A 23,363-nucleotide genomic window follows, 5' to 3' on the forward strand; every position below is an offset into this window, starting at 1 on the left:
TATTATACATTGCGCAATAATTTTATATGTAGTATATAATATAATAAGAATAGTGAGATAAATTAAGAAAAATAGTTATTATCATTGCACAATGATTATATACATAGTATATAATGAAATATGATAAAAAATAAAATAAGAGTAGAAATATTGTTAATTATACGGTGTGCAATGTGTAATAAAAACATTGTTATACATTGTGCAGAACAATAGTAATAATTATATAGTGCAGTTCTTACCCAGTTATCAGTTATTTGTGAGAAGGGGAAAAGCATACAACAGGAAGCATCAACCTAATCCCCTGTTACAGCAGAGAGGGGAGGAGTTGTAAAGTTTGATGGCCGCCGGAAGAAATGACCTTCAGTGTCGCTCAGTGGAACATTTGAGGGAGATCAGTCTGTTACTGAAGGTGCTCCTCTGTTTGACAAGCCCATTGTGGAGGGGATGGGAGGTGTTGTTAAGAATGCTCACAGGTTTGGTTGGCATCCTCTTCTTCGTCATTGCCCCCAGGAAGTCCAGCTCAATTCCACCTCTATGATGGAGCTGGTTTTCCTAACAAGCTTGTTCAGTCTGTTAGCATCCCTAGTTTTCAGACCACACTTCCAGCACACTGCCACGTGGAAAATGGCACTGGATACCACTAACTGATGGAACATCTGCAGCATCTTGTTACAGACGTTGAAGGATCGTAGCCTCTGCAGGAATAGAGCTGACTCTGGCCCTTCTTGTAAAGGGCTTCTGTGTTCTTAGTCCACTTCGGCTTGTCATCTAGATGCACTCCAAGGTATTTCTAGGAGTGGACTACCTTGACATCTTCCACATGGATGGAAACAGGGGACAGAGTAGGCTTATTCCTGCAGAAGTCCATGACCAGCTCCTTCATCTTGCTGACGTTTAGCTGCAGATGGTTCAGGCTGCACCACTTGATGAAGTCGTCCACCAGGCCTCTGTATCTTACCTCCTGTTGCCTGTTGATAGACCCCATGATGGCTGAAGGTGGCATGACTCCGATTTGTACCTGAAGTCAGAGGTGTACAGAGTGAATAGGAAGGGAGAGAGGACAGTCCTTTGGGGGGTCTCTGTGCTGCTCAATGCGGTTCCAGATACAGGGGCCTGAGAAGAGCTGGAGGGGGGCTGCCTGGTGATTTGAGAGGTGTGAATGGTTGAGGGGCTGGGGGATGGGAGCTTTAACTCATTGGCTCTAATACGGATTGTTGGCATACAGTAAATGCAGGGTTTTATTGTCTCTGGTTGGGCAGTCAACAAACTGGGTGAAGTTTGTCATGGTGGAGGAGAGAGTCACGTGGTTGAAGTCCCCAGATATTGCAATCAAAGCACTGGGATTCTGTGACTGGAGCTTTACTGTGACCAAGTGGATGACTTCACATGCTGCGGTCGTGTCGGCTGGTGACAGAAAGTAAACAGCTATTATTATAACATTATAGAACTCCCTTGGCAAATAATAGGAACATAGGCCCACTGCTAAAATTTAAACACCCGGGCTGCAGACACGATCCTTGACAGTAATATGCCCCGGATTACACTGTCGTTAATGAGAATAGCAAGCCCCCCTCCTTTCTTCTTACCGCTCTTCCTTTGGTCTTTGTCTGCCCATATTGTCTCAAAGCTGGTGATGGAGGAGTTGTAGTCTGGGATATCTTCATGGAGCCATGTCACCGTAAAACACATTATACTGCTCTCCCGAAATTCCCTCTGACTTCTCACCAGTGCCGTTAGTTCCGTCTTATTTGCCAGCAATCTCACATTTCCCATAACGATGGAAGGGAGATATGGCTTGTATCTCCTCTTCTTCATTCGCTGTTTAATCCCCGCTCTTCAGCCACGGTATTTCCTCCTTAATTCACCTGGAATATATTGGTGGTACTCCTCAGGGGCAGTCGCCTTTCGCCATTGGAGAAGTTCCTCCCGAATGTAAACAAAGGGAGTGCACTTAGCCATTGACATTATGATCGCAACTATGATGGTGTCCTCCCGTCCCTAGAAGTTTGTACTCCTGAGGCGAACTTGCCAAGTCCTCAGCACACCTACCTGACTGTACTGTGACAAAATCATCTCAACCCAAATCTCAACTCACCAAAAAATAACGTCACTGACAGAGAGATCCAGTAAATTATGTATTCAGTCTATAATGTAGCTATAATAACAATCCAAACTGTTATGTAGCTTAATAAATTAAAACGAAATCTAATATAAAGTGATCTGTTAATTTTAATACATTTGTCTTTATTGTAATGTGGTGATATCTGTACTTATAGAGCGCCAGAGACAGGGCTGTTGTTCTGTCATGTAAAAACATGAAGCATCACTTTACATTCAGACAAATTAATGCAGCAGCTACCATTGTTAGATGTTGGTCTGTGAGACCAACATGTATCTTCCAAAAGGAATTATTTATCAAGATGCTACGGAGACATTAGTACCAGTGGTAAATTAAAAAAGAGCTGCAGATGAGTTCATCCAGTCATTTTCTCCCAGGATGACGACGGATGTTGTTGGGCTGCTAAAAGCTGAGATGACCGGCTGGTCTCACCTGGCCAGCAGCTCCAAAACATCTCTGAAAACGTTGCAGCAGATTCACAAACAGGCATTTTTTGGATAAACTGACCACAATTTGGGAATCTGTATGGTTAGTTTCTCTGCTGAAAAGATATTAAAACTTAATAAAATGACATATTAACAGTCCTATGAAAATTACAACAGCTTCTAGCCTGCTTTAAAATCTCTGCTAGGTTGGTGGTCCTTCCCCTTCCGCTTCGTAGCCAAGATGGGGTCCATTGAGGGTGAGAAGTGTCCAGCGTTCCACACTCAACTTTTTGACTGTAACAAGTACACCATCCAGGCACTCATAGTGCGTACTGCATTTTGCCATAATTGTCAGTGTGAACGCACTTAATGCACTCAAAATAGCATGTGTAAGTACAGAAGAATGCAAATTGAGACACAGCGCAGAAACGTCAGAAAAACGGCAAAAAATGTGCAGGTTGTATTCTTTATGAGACTAAAAGGAGAAAAATGCCTTTAAAAAGATGCTAGTAGTTAAAAAAAAACCCCAATACAAATAGGTCAGATCAGTTGTGACAGGATGCTGCCTGAGATGGTGCTGGAAGTTTAAAAAAAACACGACAAAAAACAGTATTTGTTGCCCTGTCTTGCATAGCAGGATCAATTCATTGTTTGTTTTGGTCTTTTCATGAGCTTTGTTGACACTAAGAACAATTATATTATAAAAGAATATCACCCCACTTGTCCTTTAAGTTTCAGTCATTAGCAGGTCTGGGAACAGTCCAACTGCACCAACTGCAAAAAGCCAAACTGCCAGCCTGTGTGTTATAGCAGATTGAGTTTAACAAGCCAGATGGGTTGTAATTATCTGATCAATCCAATGTTTGTGAGCTTTTATGCCTTTTATTATGGTTTGTTTTCCTTACGTGCTATTTCCTCTGCTGATTTGCCTTCCCATGGGGAGGGTCTGTGTCAAAAACACTTTTGCTGCCTGACCAGCGTTACTTCTCTCAGGATGTGGAGTCATATTTGTGTGCTGTCTGTGTTGGGCAGCACCTCCCATGAAAGTGACTGGAGCAGCATTATCTTCCATGCCTGTCTGCCGTGCCGCTGCAGTTTCACTGTTCACCTTTTCAGAGCAGTTGTCTGGCACAGCGCTATGTGAGGTTAGTGAAGGCTTTCTTCCCCACAATTCTAAAGGAGTAAAAAAATAATGTAGACATTTTAAAATGTCATTTGCTTTGGCTAAACCATTTCAGTACTCTGTTAGTTTTTTAAAACTTGCAGACATCAACCTTTGCTGGTTTTTTTTCAGGGTTTCATTTTATACTAAGATATTTATGTACGTGAATCATCAAGCTACTGTTCCATTGTAAATGTGGCAGCACACGTTCTCCTTTAATGTTGATATAAAATTCAAAGAGCAAACATAAGACCAGATGTGTCTGATTTAGAACTTTTCTGAGGCTGGGTCTTATATTGCAGCATTGTTTTTTTCCATGCCACATGTAACAGCAGGCACTCTTTCCAATCATAACTTAAGAGTTGGTCCCCGCACAGATGTGAAGAGGTTAACCCTTCACTTTTGGAAAGTGTTGACTGGTTTTCTTGCCTCTCTTTTACTTTATCACGGTAATTGAGACTCTTTTCACGGCACTTCTGTTTCTTTTCCTAGATATATAATGTACTGGATAGATCCTCAACATGCTCAATCACAAAGAACTAATTTGACTGTATTGTTTGACAAGTGTTCCTTACAGCTTGGTGTGAGTGAGATGCAATCTAAGAACAATTATGTCATTTTCTGAGAACAGTATGGGGCAGGTAAGAACCATTTTAGATTTTCACAGGTTAAATGTAATGACCTCTCCAAGTGATGAAACTCAGAGTTTATAGGTATTTTTTTATTCAAAGCTAACTGCTGGGTGAGAAAAGAAAGTCACATATTACCATAGTATATATGTATAAGAATATATAGTGTAATATATGAATTGCATGCTCTTGTGTTCTCACCACTTCTTGCTCTTTGTCCTTTTTACTTTTTTCCCCATTTTTTTCCTTTTAAAAGTAGCCAGATCTGTGACTTTCTGGTACATGAAAAGAGGATCTAGTCATTTTCATATATAGTGAGGACTTAATTCTAATTCTGCAGCACATCAGGTACCTAATCTTAAAAAATGGTTGGTAAAAGACCCTGAAGGTGCACTGGCATTGGAGAGGTAGTGAAGTAAAAGATCTCAAGGTTGCTGAGGACCGAAACTCATCTGAGCCACGTCTTTGAAGCCCCTGTTGGACTTTAAAATTTTGATCACTCCTGATATTTGTTCTCAGCGGCGAATTAACAGCCTTCCTCATGCCATTCAGTTTCCTTTCTGAAGACAAGGCTTAAATTTTGTCTAACTGCCTGAATTTACTACTCTTCTATTTTTCACACGACAGAATCAATACCAGGACTGAAGAAGAGAGGATAAAAATTTATGGTATCTTGCAATTTAATGGTTGAAAAGATGCAATTTGAAAGATCATAAATTGTGAAGGAGCTCATGCTTCATTGCACTTGATTCAGTGCTTGCTGTTAGAACTTGATTTGCGAGTGTCTGCAAAGTGTGATTAACGAGGCGATCAATGTGCAGTGCGGCACACTATGGCACTCCTAATGCTCTTCATTAGAATAAATAAAATAAATTGACTGCAGCTTTATGAAAACTCTGTAATGGTTAAAAATCAAAGAATGTCATACCCAGCCACGATTTAGCTTCTCTCAGCCTGCATCCACCTTGATCACATTATCCTGACAGCCTTGTCTCTGAACCTGCAGGGGCCCTGAGACGAGCTCACAGTGAGGGAAGTAAAAGGAAGTGGTGTGTCGGCGGGGGCCACAGGCTATTGCTTAGTTGACTGGTAATCATAAATCGGTGGGCTTTGTACTGAAAGTGTTGGGGGGAATGCAGTTTGTGGAGTATTAATGCATGAAATAGCATTTCAAGCTGATAAACGGTTCGCAGAATGGTCAGTCTGCGCAGATTGCTCTTCCCTCTTTCTTTTTCATGAAGGCATATTGTTTGTAATAACATTTACCAGGAGAATTTATTCCAGTTCATCTCATGTTTTCTCGCCAGACAGCTTGGTATTGCTGTTGTGGAGGGAGGTGGGGTGTCAAACTCGGCTATAATGTTCACTCCTCTTGCCTGTCCTCTCTGGATTATTGTCTTTTCAGATTAGACTATGTCGAATTAGCCACAATATCAACTGTCATGCAGTCACTTAACTTGGCCCTTCAATTGATTTCTTGCTACGTACTCCATGAGGCTGTTAAAATCGATTAACTATAAGTAACTGGGCTACAAAACACATTTGTAAATGAGCTGGTATTGATATTTTCATCTTTCTCCATTAAAAGCAAAGTATCGACTCAAAGGTTTATGTTATGTGTCATGTTTTCTCTTTGTCTACGCTGTTACTGAGAAAACATGAGCTACACAGCTGCAGAACCATGATGATGATCATCCAACATGATGCTGTAATATTGCATGTCCCAGCTAAAGAAAACATCACATTCATAACAACAGAACAGCTGCAACAAGAAGAGATGTCTCATAAAGTTCTCATTTAAAGCACATATTGGAAATATGTGGACACAAGCTGTTTATTCACCCTGAACTTGCTGATGTAATTGCTGCACAGTGAGAGGAGATTCATATTTCAGTTTGTGTGCAGTTGCAGGGTTGTAGCCGCTGCTGATGAGCTGTGGCACGGTGAAGGAGGATGATAGGGTGCCTGACGAAGTCCGGATGGGGACCAGCGACTCGCCCTGCTCTTGGCTTTGCAGCACCTTTGTGCTGCTGCTGTAGGGTGAGTCACCTCTCCTCCTGCTCAGCCCAACCTTTATTAGCTCTCTGCCCATTAAACATGACCTGAGTGCTCATTTTGCATGGAGACATTTAATTGCGTGCTGCAGAGGCACTAGTCCTAATAGGCTAAGTGCTGGCTCCTACGGTGTCTACATGAACTGTATATGAACTGCAAAACTTTCCTCCTTACTGCACCTTCACCACTCGTTATTTTAATCATCTTAGAAATCATACTTTCTGACACCATCATATTAGTTTTGCGCAAATTTTCAAATAAATTACAGACGAAACCATTCGTTCTTCAGAAATGTGTCTGTAAAGGAATTGTTAAATGCTATATCAATAATATTTAATGTATCACAGTCTAATCGCCTTTTGTGGATCTTATTGGAAGTGAAACAAGCAGTATTTCAAGTAAAATGTTTTGTAGTTTCAAACTGAAATGTATTCAGGTGTATTTGTAAGAAGATGATCTGAAAAAAAATGAAATATTCTACTGTATGTTGGTGGTGAAGTCAGTATGGCACCACAACTGCCATAAATTGTGCTTCAGTTCCTGCAGAGGCTGCCATCCATGTTAAAAATGTACTCCATATTGTATACTTGTATATGGAGGGCATGACAATAAAGTTCTCTTATAGTGGGTGATGGTATATTTGACAACAAAATAGCGAAACCTTCACACACCTAAAACACACACACAATAAAGCATAAAATTTTTTTGTTCACAAAGTTGAATTTAAAAAAGACTGACAGATATTTCATAAAATAAAATGAGGAAATTGGCATTATAATTGTTAAATATATGTAAAATCATACATAATTATGACATTTATGTAAAATTGTACATTTTACAGATTCAAATTGGTTTCATCAGGACATACTGTAACATAACCACTGCTTTCTGCTAACATCCTTGTCCTCATTTATCTGCAGAGACATTCTGTCCTTGTAAAAAAGAAGCCATACTTACTTACTTGGTTATTTATACATGCTAATTTTGCATTAATACCTACCTTTATGAAATTAACTTTCTTTATATATTATGAACAGCCCTGAATATGACTGTGAGTCTTGTTGACAGTCTGCATGGTCATTGTCCAGGTGGTTGATTTTTGCAGGGTTTTCTTCTTTATCCAGGGACTGTTTAGCAAACCATAATGGGAGTTTCATTTCTTGTCCCTCGTTTGCTTGAGATTTGTGCAGCAACTGCGGGTCAAACCTCAGACATGGTGGCCACTGATATATTCCATGAGAGAGTACTGGATACCCTAAAGTAATTATTGAAGCATCCTGATTTTTTTTGTTTTTTTTGTTCTCTTGATGATTTCCCTGGGTATCTCTTTTCAAATAGAGGACAATGTGTGCAATCATTTCTATATTTTTGTTTTCCGCCAGCAGCCAGAATACTGCTAATAATCCATGAAGGCCTTTTCTGAGCGGTAAACTGTAACTGAGTGCAGCCAAATGGGAAGGATCAGTGCTGAAACAAAACAGATCAAGATTTTTTTGTTTTGAAATTGTGTTTAGAGAAGGCTTCATGTTGCGTGGCATGTGTCCATGAATAATAGACAGCACAACCTATTTCCAAAGATTGCTTCAAGATCATGCTAAATTGCTCAGATGAGATAAACAGATGTTGACTAGACACGGAAAACCTTGTTTTTCTAGTACCTGATGTTGCAATGAAGTTAATGTTTCAGTCGCAAACAGATGCACACAACTCAGTGTGAGGTACAACAAACTGGAAAACAATCGCATGCGCCTCTTCTAACAGATGTTGGAATTAGGAATTTATTCACTCACACTATTTTAAAGTGGGCTGAAAGCCAGAGTGAAAGATACATGACATTTAACTGTACAAATATACAAAAGAGCAGTTTATTCTGTGTAATGTTTAAAGCTATTCAGAGTTATTCTCCCACTGATAAAAAACGTTTTTGTATGGGTTAATTTCATAATGTGTTACCTTGGCTATATACTGCACACAAGCAGTGGTAGAAGAAGCATTCAGAACCTTTACTTAAGTAAAAGTTGTAGTAGCAGAGGGTCGAACAATTCCAACACAAGTATAAGTGCTGCATTGAGAATGTTTCTCAAGTAAAAGTAGTGAAAAAATAAGCATCATCTTGAAAATGTACTTAGATTATCAAAAGGGAAAGTACTCATTATGCAGGACAGCCTCTTTCAGAGTCTTGTAATATTATAGATATATTGTTGAATTAGTTCATCAAGGTGAAGCTAGTTCTTAATACTTAACATACTATGTAAAACATGTACTGTATTTTATCTATAAAATCATTTTATTTTAGAGGCTAAACATATGTTTTGTATGTAAAATCTTTAGTCTGCAAAGTAATATAGTGTAATAAAAGTTATAATAATTCAGCCTGAATTGTAGTTGACTGGGAGTATAAAGTAGCATTAAATTAAAAACACTCAACTTAAGTACAAGTGCCTCAAAACTGCACTTGAGTGATTGTAGTTAGTTACTTTCCACATGATGGGGTCCAAAGAGTATCAGTGATTTGTGTTTTTATTTGTAATTCAAGTTTTTCTCTAATTCAGTAGTTGCTGTTTTCTTTAGTGCTCATTAGCTTTTTTCCCCTCTACCTTGTAATGTAGTTTGAGCTCTCAGCATGTTTTGGGTTTTGTATTCTGTGCATAATTTCCTGTCATACAGGTTCTGGTGTGTCTTTTAGCTTCCACTGTCCTCAGAAGCAGCACCGGTCCGTTACTTCCCGCTACATAACCGAAGGATGAATGTCGCTGTGTGAAATCATTGCTTTGAAACTTTAACAACACACTCCTCATCACGTTGGAGCATAAGGAGCTGGGAGGGAGCACAGGGCAGCGGAGCTGTGAATAGGCCTCATCAGTGAGGGTGAGGGTTCAGATCCTTATATTAGTTATACAGGAGTCACCCTCCCCGACCTAAGGCAAATAAGCCACTTAACGCAATTATTTGCAATCACTAAATGTATTATTCATTATAAAAGATTTTTTTTTTCTTGCCTTGACATAATTTCCTATTGTTCGTGTGAAAATGGCAACCAAAAGAGCATTTAAAGTGTTATTGTGGAGACAGGGCATCTTTTTTTTTAAAAGACTGCTTCAAAGTCTGAATAAACTTTCAAATTGTGAGATGAAACTGAGCTTTATTGTGCATTGACCCTCGTTGAGAGAGGAAATGGCAGGCTTCTAGAGCACATTGTGTTGGACTGATTTGTAAATATAAGCTTTTGAAATGCAACACAATACCCCATCATGAATATTTCAACTTACACGTTTCATGCTATTGTAATACCTGGATTGTTTTTATTAACCTTATCAGTAGCTATTGTGGTCAGAGATCCGTCATCTCAGCCATACGCTCTGTATCTAATACCTGGGCACCTATAGATGTGAAATCACAGAGGAAAGTGTGTATAATAAGCCGATCAATTGCAGAAGAACATGCAGCTCTGTGAACAGAAAGAGCAGATGAACAATTATTCCAAACTTTCCCTCTAAGTGTTTATCTGTACATCTGTCTTTGTTTGATTACAGTTTCAAGAACACAGCCCTCTCTCTCTTTAGCCTCCTATCTTTGCCGGGTGTAATGTGCTATTTGGTAATGCAAACCAAATATCTGACTAATTAGCAGTTCCCTCACGTTGCTATACGTTTTTTCGCTCTGCATATTTCTGCCTTCCAGATAGTAATGCAATTAAGCACAGTGGGGTTTTTTTTTCTCCCCCTTCACAAAATTGCTTAAGTAGATGTAATTATGGAGTGAATGTTTTGATGAGGAGAAGAAAACTTATAGAATATATCCATAAACCTTCACTCAGCTATAGGAGGCACTCTGTTTAACATCACCTCTCAGTGTAGAGTCGCTCATTGAAGTGTCATTTCCAAAAAAAAAAAGGATCAACTCTGAAATATTTACAAGTCATTAGCATGAAGATTGTTTTAATAATGGCTACTTCTGCACAGTAATACTAATGTGCATCCTTCAATTGCTCAATATTTGAATGCCATCCCGTCATATTGTCTCATTTAAGCAGCTGTAAAAAATCCCTTCCTGTATTGAGAAAAAGCAGTTGAATCAACCCCTGTTTCCTATTAAACCCTGTATACTTCGCAAAGGCTTTGAGAACTTGTGGTGGCATGCGCATCTGTGTGAAAACTGGTGGCAGCATGATGCGTCACAATCGCCTCTGATCAGTTACAATGGAAATAAATAATTCATGCTGGAGGAAATGAGTCTAATTAGCAGGCAGTTTGGATCCTTTGATAAAGCTGAGGACTAATTCTATGAAGGGCAGGAAGCTCTGTCATCAGTCAGCCCTGAACAGATTAGCATCTATTATGAATGAGGGACGAGCACCCTGGTGAAACCAAGTGTGTCCGAGAGACAAACTTAATAACTCCTGCGATGGGACAAACTTCCCTCCACCCCTCCCCCCCTACCACCGCCACCCCTCTACCCCCACCACTACACACATATATCCACCCTCCTTTCTCTTTCTCCCTCTCTCTCTCATCAGTCTACACTCCCATCCTGCAGGTCTATTGTGTGCAGGTAGAAGCATGCCGCTGCAATGGAGAGACTCGCCCCTCTGTCCATCACTCTGACAGCTGTGGAAATACATTCGCCATGCCGCATTAAGGAGCGTCCACAGTGTTACCACCACACTTAAACACAAAAGGGAATCTGTGGGCGCCTTCCCCCGTGCCTGTTTTCTATGTGCTTGCAACATATTCCCAGCTGTTTAAGAGGAATATCACTCTTCTTCCCCTCACAGGATTTGTTCTGGCAACTTCTGAAGAATAAACAGCAGTAAAAAGATGCTCGTGTGCGAGCAAAAAAAAAAGGGACGCCACATCCCTCCTCTCTTCCCTGCAAGAACAACACAATGAAGGCCAATTAGAACTGAGTGCAGAGCCGTTGTGACAAGCAAAAGGTCCCGGTATCAGGGGGGACACGCGTGGGCGGGGTGGACCTGTCAGCGCTACATTGAGGGAGATAACAATAAATAGCTAATAATGACACTTAATGAGCTTGATTAAGTTGATTTGTTATGGAAAAAGTGCTGAAAACGGTGAATGTAGGCGACGTGATGAGAGATTGATTTTAATAGATAGGAAATTCTGTTGGGGCTCTGCTGCACAATGGGGCTGCGGAGGGAAAATAAGGTACAAAGGGATGCTGAATGGATTCTCACGAGACATATTTGAGATAATTAGATAAATTTCACACTAACATACGTCTTTCACCCAAGGACATGATGAACATGTTACCTTTCTGAGCATACAGGGGAATTTTCATATATTTTCAAGAAATGGCTGCTCTTATTATTTTCAACTTACATGTTTCCAACAAGTGCAGTATGTTCACACAGTATATGAATGTCGTTAAATGCTATTATGGGAGCAGTAATGACTGCCAGATAATTATCCCTCCCACTCAGACTTGACTGCTGCTGAATTTCTCTCATTTCACAACATAATTGTCTATGATTGAATTGAAGATTTCACATACTTCTCTGTTCTTTCAGGCTGAGTTGACTTTGCACAGTGACGGTGGAGGTTATCACAGGCCCTACACGTCCCCTGAATTGGCCCGTAAACAACACGCAATAGTGAACAAAGTTTCCCTGGCTTTTGAATATGCCTCTCCCAATTTTCCCTCGAAAGCGACAGAAAGTCAGATGAAGGGAAGTTTAATTAAGTAAGAACCTGTTGAGGAAGATTTCCAATCACGGTCGTCAGAATGAGTGCATTCAGCGTATTCATCTCCAGGCGATATGCTCTCTCTTTATCCAAGTGTGCGCTGGAGTTCTCTAGAGGGACCCCAGTTAATTGAATACATTAAAGTAGAGCGCCGGGGGCATTATTTATTTTTCTACTTTGCTCAGACTTGTTTAAAGGAGACCAACTGCTGATGTTTGGCCCCTTCTAGAGTTTAAATGGTCTCTACACTGGGAGTGGCGTGCAGGAGTGGTGGTTTGAGAAGAGATTTGATGTAATCCACAGCCTTATTTATTCACCATGAACCCCTGAGTGAGCCAAGTTTATGTATCTGGCAGTCATTCAAATGCTGCGTCTTGGCCCTCAGGCCTGTGTGCCATTATGTATCTATAGGACTCAGTATACAGAAAGCTATGAAGGTTTTGCTTTCTTCTCTTTAAATTATGTGTACTGCTGCTGCATTCTTTCTTCATCATAACTTTTACGACCAGTTGCGCCACGCTCTTTGCAAACACGAGCTAACATCACATCACTCGCATAATCACTTTTAATTTTGGCATCTCATGTGTGAACCAACTTTCTCAGCTATTTTTCAATGCGTTTTTTGTTCCATGTTTACAAACATGTGAATTCGAAGCACATGTGCCTTCTGGACACACTTTGTGTTTTTGTATGGGGAAAAAAAAAAATCTATGTTGTACCATGTGTAACAGCTTTTACAGATGCAAAAACGTCTTCCATATTTAATATTAAAACAATACATTCTTTATTCTGCAGCTGTACTATAGGACAACCTTCCTTTAAGTCTAAAACTCATCACATATTGAAAGTGGCCTTAAAAAGATTGTTTCTCACTAATTTATAACGAAGGATGCAGACCATGCTATCTTGCCATTGTATGTAGTGTATATAATTGTTGAAATGTTGTTATTGTCATGCTGTTTGTTATGTGTAGAAGACCACAATGGAAATAAGCATTTTTTGGCTTTTTTGTGATTTAGCCCTAAATGATTGTAACTATTTTAAATCTGTATGTTTTGGAGCATCAGATAAATTCAATCAATGAAAAAACACATGCTCTAAATTCACATGTGGCTCTAGACATTGGACTTTTTTAAAAGGGATTCTTATAAAAGTCTCTTCAGTTTGCCTTTAGTTTAGTTGGCCATCTGTAAAGACTTATTACAGATGAAAAAAACATTAGGACCTTTACCGGAAATGTTAGTTCTCATTAGTTGTAACTGAAAAGTTACAGTCTCAGAGAGGCAAGGACGGCTTGTTTCTGACTTCATATTAACAGTAAATGATGTTTAAAGGCAAATACCATCTGAGAAGAAGCTGTAAGGTCGCCATTTTGAAATACGTTGTACACAGCAAGAGCCTGATTTGTGCAGAAATGACAGAGCTGATTCTTAAACAAGCAGCTTGACTGGTGGACGTCGGGATATTTACATCATGTGATGTGTGAAATCCAGACGGTGGCTTTCTCCCCAGAGGGCACTGAGATCAGATCCCTGGACGATACTCATTAGTCAACATGCTCCTCACCTCCATCGTCACATTTATCACAACGACACAGAAAACTTACTTGCACAAGCACATTATACACTCATTAATAACCTGGTAAACCATTCATCTTGCAGAGAGAAAATTAATTTCCTTGCTGTTGTTCATTTCAACCAATTGCTAAGAACCTTATTATTTGTGTTGCACAGCAGGATTTGCTGTATCTTTTCTATCATAGTTAAAAAGGTAATGAGACAAATATTATTTTGCTTTATTTTACCAGGAAGTGCTTTCAGGCTGCTTTTTCCCAAACCAAATGTGAATTTGCCGTATAAAAAGAACCGAAAACAAAAGAAATTTGCTGTTGAAAAAGTTATTTGAATAGACCACCATTTAATGTGAATATGTAAAACACTATAATTTCGATATCAGGATGGCTTTTAATAAAAAGGACTAAAGTGAGATTTAAAATGAACAAGGTGATTAAGAGCGACTGTGCTGGACATTTATATAGCAGGACTGCACATAATGAATAAAGATTCATGCTTTGGTCCCAAATTTAAATTTTTGCACAGAATGTGCCTGATGTAGGCAGCTTTTAATCACCTTACTGACAGGAGTAACTGCTTTCATTTAACCTTGACTGAAGATCATGAATTCTAAAGCATTTAATTGGATACATCATTTAACAGAATGAACAGAGCAAATTTTCGCCAATTCAAAGGCTCAGATTGACAGACAGTGGCAGTAAGAACCACCACAATTAAAGCTGATCTGTATTCACTGGCCCTGTCACCCATCGCCATTAGTGATGTGACTGTTTGATCATCTCTGCAGAGAAACTTTGTTGAACTTCACCTTGTTTTGAAAGGAGTCGACGTTGAATGAAAAGACGAAGGTTGAGGAGGGGAAGGGGCTCCCGAGGATAACGACACACACACACACACACACACACACCTACCTACCTACCTCTGGCACCAAAGCTCCCTCAGAGGAACCTCTGGCTTAACAGCAGTAACCATCCCGAATATGGACATGACAGCACAAAAGGAAACAGTGCAAGTCTCACACCATTATGTTTATTATCTCCATCAGTGGCTTAATTGAAATGTTTCAAAATCAGAAAATAACAATGCCATCTTTTTGAGACATTGGAAGTAATGGCTTTGTCTCGTCGCTCTCTGCAGACAATTGCCCCAGTGATGTGAAAAACTGTGTCAAGTGGTACACAGTGAAATGTGCGGCAGACACTTAATTGTTTTCCTGCCTTTGACTTCAGAGAGAACAAATTCAATCTGTGTGCCAGACATTTCCTCTGTGACTAAGCCTAACCAGCCAAAGCATGTTTGGTTAAGCAACCAGCCCCAGGGTTAAATTTCTGATTTTGCAATTACAGTTTTTTTTTTTTTAATCCACAAAAATACAAAGTGTTATTTAAATGAACATAGCTTTGGGATGTTTCTGTTAACCAGATCCAATATAGTGGTTCTCAAAGTGAAGTCTGGGGACCCCTGTGGGGCCCTTTGGAGTGCCCAAGGGGTTCTCCAGAAAAATGAATTGTAGATTAATTTCACTCTATTTTAACTCATAATTTCATATAGGGAGAATAGATTGTCTGTTTTTGGGTCATCAACAAGACGTCTCTATACTCATTGTGAAGGCTGTAAAGCTGTTTTACAATATTATTATGATAGCCCCCAAATAATTCAGAATTGATAACATTTTAAGTGATCTGAATAATAATGGTTCTAAATCTTTGTAACATTTATACTAGAGTAAGGAATTTCAGACACTGCATCCTCATTTCAAGAGGATTTACGCAGGAATCAGAAAAAAAAAGTGTGAGCTAAATGTCGCATCCGCATAATATCACAGGCGACAACTAGAAACACGCCTTAGACCAAACACTTTATTCCATCCTCTTGGGAAAAATTTTCTCAAAGATTTTGCAACCGGGATGACAGACACTGGCTTATTCCAGCTGGAGTTGATCAACACTGACATTTTGGAACAGAAGAAAAGCATGTTAAAGGAAATGCAGATTAGGGAGACCAAATCAAATCCACTCAAGTGTTGTTCATTCTGCCCCACCGCAACACAAACCATGTGTGCTGCTTTTAAGTGGTGAAAATAATCTTAAGATTATAGAGTGGTCTCTGGTGCTAATTGTCTAAGAGCTGTTTTTCTTTTGCTCCCATTAATTCTTCCTTTAAGAGCTTGCCCCAAATGTTTTAACTGGATTTTTCAACTGTTAGCTTTGGAGATATTGTTTGATGGCAAATGTAATGAGGGAATCATCATTTCAACATGTGTGGTGAAACAGAGCTCGCAAATGTTCCCCGAGACAGCTGTCGTAACAGATTTTGAAATGTTAAGAAGTTTGCGCTGCCTCAGAGGAAAAGCACTCAGCGTCTGCTCACTGGTGTGTGTTGTTCTCATGCTCAGTGAGGGAAGAGTTTGACAAAAGGTTTGCAGCATGAACAACTTCACAGCGTCCAACACTGACACGCTCAACAACATCCAAAAGCCTCAGAGAGTGACGGAACATTCATGATTCAGCATTCGTGGACATTTTATTCTCAAATGTTATTGTCATATAAGCAGATTTGTTTGACTGAGTTCTGTAATCTGCTGGGACTTTTCTCTGTCCCTTGTGTGAATGATGTGGTTGAGTTTTTGCCTCTTGTGTGAATGTGTAGTTTGTCCTCTTCGTCCTCCTGGATCCACATTCTTAATGTATGTTTACAATCTATCTATCTATAATATTGTCACCCTGGTTTTCCATATTATCACTTTTCTATATTGGTCTATCATGTACTCATGACATCTATTTCATGTCTGTCCATCCTGGAAGAGAGTTCCCTCCTCTGTAGCTCTTCCTGTGGTTACTTCAATTTTCCCCCCTGTTAAAGTGGAGGAGGGGGGTTCCCCTCATCCCAGTTGAAAAATGTGTTTTGCTTATTGTTACTTGGATGTTTGACCATCACTGTGCAGAATGATGTAAGTGCATAGTTTGATATATTACACTTCATCTGAAGGTGGAAAGTTTAAGATGTTTACATATGAGCAGGATTTCTGATGTCACAACTAGTTAGTTTGGACACTAATTGTGGTTAAGGATGGTGTAGACATTTCAAGTCTTCATGCACTGCATGAAGACTGAAAATTAACTGAAAGTGGACTTAGGAGTAAAGAAGACATCTTGTATCCAGCAGTTAAACTTTTAAAATGAACAATATTTGCATATTTGTAGATTTTGGATTTTTCAATAAGGGAGAAGGAATAGATGTCATTTGAACTTTGTTTTTGTGGAAAAACTATACCAGACACAAATTATTATTCCAAACAGAGTATTTTTATATGTCTTAAAAATATGTCTGGAGGGGATCTTTAAAGTCATTTTTAAACTATCCAGCTGCAGCTGCCACAGATCTGGTGAAAACACCAAACACACTTTCAGCAAGTCTCATTCCAACTTTTCTCAAGAATTCCTCATCCAGTGTTGATTTTTTTTCACTGTGACAAACACTCCTATTGTTGCTGAATAGGTCAATCACAAAAAAAAGAAAGAAAAGAGTCAAAAGCAAACCGACACCGTCCATTTATCCCTCTTTACCTCTTGACACCCTCCCTTTGCTCGCCTTGCAAACCAGCGGAGGCCATCACTTGTCTGGAGTTAATGGTGACGCAGGGCAGAGCAGCATGCATAGGTGCTTTCATGACTGATTGATACTGTTGGGTTTAAGGCTATAATATTAAACAAATGGTGCATTCTAAAGAGCCCATGGGGAATTTTGAAATTCCTTGCTGTGAAACAAAAAGCGAGAGCTACAGCACCTATTGGTTTGTAAGTGGTAACCACAGAAGTAAGTAAGCACACTGCAGGAAAATGCTGCAGCAATCTAAGGATGGGGGTCTGTACTCTGTAATTATCTTGCTGGATTTTAACCAGTCATTGATGATTTGAAAAAACAACAATAGTGACACATAATTGTAACAAAATGCCTTGTTGTCAATAGATGGATTTTAGATTGTTTGCCTTTGGCAGAGTTTTTAAAAAGAACTGAAAGAATGTGTAAGATTTCTTATGGACTCTTTTCCAGAGAAGAGTTTGTGTTTCTAAGCTTTTTTTTCTGTGGCTGTATCTTTATGATTTAAATGTTTTTTTTAAATGTAAAGCCACAAGTTCAAAAGGAGTGACCTAGTGCATGAATAGGGACTGATTCGAGGTTATGTATATTTCATGTGTTACTGATTTGTTTTGACAGCGTTACTCGGTGTAGCCTATCCACTCCACTGAAAGTCGTCCTGGGCTTGTCCATTTGCCTGTAGCCTGGATTCATGGCTGGCAATGAATTGTGTGTTGAAGGGTCTGAAGGAGAGAGTTAATGAAGTAAAAATTAATGAAGCACGTGAGCACCACCATCTCAAGGCTGTAAGCTCTTCCATGCCCCATTTATAATGTATGATCTCAATAAAATCAATCCAATGTACCAGTTCTCACTTAGGGTAAGAATAGATTTACAGATTACAGCCCTGTGTTCCCCTGGTCATAATTACCCACCCCTCCACCCTCTCCTCCTACAGCCAAAGTGTGCTGCTGGACTCCTTTAGCAAATTTAATGTGAAGTTTCACAACACTGTGCACAGACAGTGTCATCCCGTCCACCGCTGAATACTCTGATGCTGCAGGTAAAAAACCGTTACATCAACGATCTTTAAAGACATGAGAGGAACCAAAATGCACAGATTTCCTGCCAGACATTATGAATGTCTGAGTGTTTTCTGGTTTGCAGAGCGGTACGTGTGTGTTCTTGTGGTCATTTTCATTTTCTTTTCACTTTCTCGTCCAGCCCTGAAGACTTGTTGAAAGTTTAAATGAGATGAATTGCAGCAAGTTGCCTGTATTAGAGCTCCCCCCTCAGGTGTCATGGAGAATTATGTATCAGGAGACAAAACTCTTCCACATGATGATGATGATGATGATGAGAGGCAGCATATTCCACATTATTTATCAGAGGCAGTGATGGGTAGTGAGCATTTTTTTTAATCTCAGTTTTGCAGTGAAGTCACCTCCATTTATTTGTGGTGATAAATGTGAAAATTTCATGTCTGAACAAATATGCAGTGTAATTCCTGCACTAATTGTTCTTAATGTGTTGTGCATTTGCAAAATGTGCAGGTAGACTCATGAAAATGTATTTTTATTATTTACAGGTGACTGGGTACTTATTATATACTGTCCACTTTGTATACTGACAGAAAATATTTGCATAATTTTCATTTGCTCTATATCATCTTTTTTTTTTCTCTATAATGAGTTTTGGCTTGTCAATTGTCTCAGTCATACTGGAGCTGATGTTGCAAACTATATGTGAAGCAACAATCTTAAGTAGCTATAAACATCTACAATTACAGTTTAACACTTATGAAATGTATGACTCTCAAGTGGATAAGACGCAGATTTTGTTTTAGATAAACTCATACAGGCTTTATGTGAAAAAACAGAATTGTCAAGTTCAGCTGCCTGATGTGCCTATCCCTCCACCTCCATGAACAATTCTGTATTTATAATGTCATCTTATCACACTCCCCTTGAAGGCAGCAGCAAGTGCACTTATGCCTTCCTTTGTTAGGGTGAGTTGGCAATTTCCTGTGAGATGGAGCAACTGCAGGCAGCCCCTTTCTTTGATAATGTCCCTGACACCTGGACCAAACTGCTGTTTCCATCACTTTGCAGGCTAGAACATGTCATAAGCCTCCTGCCACCCAGAGTCACTCAGTGTGCATTTAACAGCACTCTCCTCACTACACTTTCCAGGATGTAGAGGTCAGAGCCAGAGAGAGATTCTTGTGTGAAAAGTGTCTCGCTGAGCTGCATCAAAAAGTACCAATAGTCAATATAAGTCCTCTGTTCAGTCATAATGTTCAATCATCATTTTATTATGAGAAATATGCAAGTATTTACCTTATTTTTAATTATCTTGTATCCACAGTTAACTTTACATGGTGCACCATGCAGACATTTACACTTAAAACAATACTGACATGCCCATATTTATATTGACAGGGTTATTGGTTCTTCCAGTGCATACTGGCCGCAGATAGATCCCATTTGAAAATGTTCAGCTAATATGAAGCTTGAAAAGTCTTGAGTTAGAAGAAGGTTAAAATGTTTTTAGCATGAAACTCCCTCTTTGTGCTTCCAGGGACAATGTTTCCTTGCTGAGTCACAGCAGAAGGACAGGAACACAAAGCAGGAATTTGGTATTAATGTGACTAACTTTGTATAACTCAGACTGCTAAAGCTTTATATTGGCTTTGGTTGAACTTTGGAGTGTATATTTACACAGAACAAGGACTCCAGATTTTGTCAGTATCCAATATTAACATGCCTTTGTGTACACTTAGTATGCTTTAGGAAGAGCTTTCTTCACAGCCAGTATGGAGAGGAGGAACAAAAACTCCTTCAATGTACACATGGGTATGTTAGTACTGTTTTAACACAGTCTTCAAAAATTGTGAAGCAGTGAGCCTGAAAAGGTGTTTATTACAGAGGCCTGACAGATTGATTCTAAATTATAATTAATCAGTTGATTTTGACCCACAGATTGTGATTGTGCCCTGTGAGTTTCATTTATTCAGCTTTTCTTTTGGATCTACTACAATCATCGCAGACCTGCAGGACTCTCGGGCAAATTAACAGTCTTCACACTACCCTGCAGCCATAATGAAAATATCAGTCAATCAAAACCCACATTATGCTGTGAAATCCTACCACATATCTCCAGACACGCATACAAATAGAAACTGCAGAATAAGCGCTCAACCTGTTTCAGCATTATGGCTGGCAGTGTATTGGTGAAACAATATTTAAAAGCCTTCTTGTGTTGACCACATCCACCTGAAGCTGCTAGAAATTTTCTAATTTGTAGTCTATTAGCTACAATAAAACAGATAATCTGGACATTAAGATGCTTTGGGGAAATCCAGCCTTAATTCCTGGAGGTTGGAGAGCATGGCATGGAGGGATGTGGGGCCCATCTGCGACCTGTCTGCAGGTCCGGTGATGTATAGCTGTGGGCTGGACGGCCACGCTTAGGGCTGTGTGTTGCTGCTCACTGTGCCATGGCACTCAGGGCACTTTAACCCCCAGTCCCTCCTTACAGGTACCCCGCAGCCCGCCACCATGCGCTACTCATTTACTGCTACACTGGTTTTCATAATTAGCGCCGCAAGGCCTCATTAAATCTGCTCTAATGAATAAATATTGTATTTCATAGCCTGATTACCAGATCAGCTCAATGCTTGAGCGTTGTAAACAATTACTTCCCTAAATATTCATCACCCCAAAGTGGATGATCATTGGTATTTAATACAGGACTAGTATTTTCAAGTGCATCTTTATTATACTAATAATATTTTTTGAAATGCTCCTTTTGGAGGGAAAAAAAGGTGGAGACGTTATATTGGAAGTTATATTTATAGTGATGTAGCCTAAAAAGTAGGATATGATGATTGTATTAATGCAATCCAATACAACAACCCTGCAATAAGTCTTATCTCTATTGTGATGTTTTTGTGCCAAAGAAGTGTCAGTTCAACAGTATGGTCATTTTTAACCATATGCCTTAATAAGAGTTCAACTGAATTGTGTTAAATAGAGGGTTATTTCTAATATTGCATTAAAAATACCTGGGACTGGACTAAATATCACAGATTGTACAGATTCCACAAATGTATCTAATAAACAAGTTATTCAGTGTATTTTGGTCTCCTTGCAAAATGTTATTTATATAAACATTATTGATATATTATTATATAAATAATATTATAAAAATTATTTATATTTATTGGAATTAAATATTTATTGTTGTGTCAATATCCGTGGAATATTTTTGTGTCCATAATATTTTTTATTTTATTGTTTTGTTTTATTGTTGTGTCAATATCTGTGTAATTAGTAAACACTAGATTTACAGACTTAATTAGGAATGTAATGATAGAAAGCGACTTGTTGGAAATGTAAATCGACATAGTTTGATTAGAGGGAGGGCTTATTGCTGCCTTCAAATGTAACTTGTGAGCTTGTGGTTACAATTTGGGAAGCCGTGTACACGATATGCTTGGCGTTCAAGTGGTTAACATAAAGTCATGACTCGTGAGAATACCGCTGCTAGGCAACATGGACGCCAAAAGACTCCTCATTGTTCTCTTGTCATTAATATTAATTTTACTGTTGGCGTCTAGAAGCCACCGAGGCTAACAATTTAGCTAGCTAGCAAGCGGGAAATGTAATGCAGGAAATGCAAAGACAAAGTTACAGAGGAAAGAGATGAGGCCGTTGGGAATATCAACAATTTCCTCAGACATATTATAAAATTGCTAAGAAAAACTCTATACGACTAAAATTAAAATATATTAACTTACCATCCACTGAAAACTGAACTTCCATGGCCTCCGCCATTTCTGAAAATGTCAACAACACATCACAACTCATGAACTCGGAGCTTTCAGAAATTTTCCACTTCCAAAGTCATGATTATCACAAGAAGGGGGCGAAAAGCAAAGTAAGGCTAACTTAAAGGATGGGTTGACAAATTTTCAAGTCTGTCTTAAAACAACAGTCAGGTACCCAAATGAACATTGAAACAGGTTTTTCTTGCTGTAATCATTCCTCCTGTTCATACTGACCATTAGAAGATCCCTTCATAAAGCACTTACAATGTAAGTGATGGAGGACAAGATCCACAAGACTCCTTCTGTGCAAAAATGTATTTAAATGTTTATCTGAAGCTAATATGAAGCTTCAGATGTCCAAATAATTCAAATCAAGTAGATATCTTTCAACATTACAGTCTTTTTAGAAGTCCCTGTTTTTGTTACTATACTTCCACCACAGCTCAATAAATAAACACTGTCCAAGGAAACACAAAGAGGGAATTTGATGCTAAAAAGACTTTAAATGTGGCAGATATCCACTTGATGTGACTAACTTTGACTGCTGAAGAGCCATATAAGCTTCAGATACATTTTTAAATGCATTTTTGCACAAAATGACTGTGTGGACACACTGTGGATTTTGGCCCCCATCACTTACATCAGAAGCATATTTGAAGGGGATCTTTTTATAGCCAGTATGAACAGGAGGAGTGATTACAGTGAGGAAAACCTCTTCCAGTGTTCATATGGACACCTGACTGTTGTTTTAAGACAGACTTGAAAAATCTTGAACCTATCCTTTAATGTTAGGATAGCAAACAAGCTGCCAATTTCCCCTGGTGGCCACTTGCGTTATCACAGTGGAAAAAATCCCCTGCGGCCCAAAAGGCATTTTCCCCATAGACCACCATTATAAAAGAGACATCTATAAAACTGTTGACAGAACACCTCAAACTGCAAAGACGGTCGATTATTAGTCTTTGTATTATTATGTCATATATCACAGAGCAAGGCATCTATTTTGTGAAATATAAATACTCGGCAGTCTTTGAGAAACCAAGAGTTTGGAAAGAGTCATGACTTGGGAAATATGTTGGAAATCTTTTCAGCAAATGTTGAAGTGCCTTCTGGTTTTTTTTTTTTAAAAAGCTGCTGGTTATATATATGTGGCGTCTTTTAAACATCAAATTCTCTGGTTATATATATATATATATATATATATATATATATATATATATTAGACATTCAAGTAAACCCGCTGACCTGAACACTGATTTATTGCAGATTTTCACTCTTCCTACTTTC

General features: G+C 39.0%; 1 long non-coding RNA gene across 1 annotated transcript in view; it reads left to right on the forward strand.

Annotated features, from left to right (window-relative positions):
- Positions 1-23,363, forward strand: part of LOC122992191 — a 33,837-nt gene that overhangs the window by 9,459 nt on the left and 1,015 nt on the right. Inside the window, exon 3 of the long non-coding RNA XR_006405996.1 lies at positions 6,241-6,375. This is a non-coding gene — a long non-coding RNA (uncharacterized LOC122992191). The remainder of the gene's footprint in view (positions 1-6,240; positions 6,376-23,363) is intronic.

This window comes from Thunnus albacares, chromosome 11, assembly GCF_914725855.1.
Source record: "Thunnus albacares chromosome 11, fThuAlb1.1, whole genome shotgun sequence".
Taxonomy (NCBI): domain Eukaryota; kingdom Metazoa; phylum Chordata; class Actinopteri; order Scombriformes; family Scombridae; genus Thunnus; species Thunnus albacares.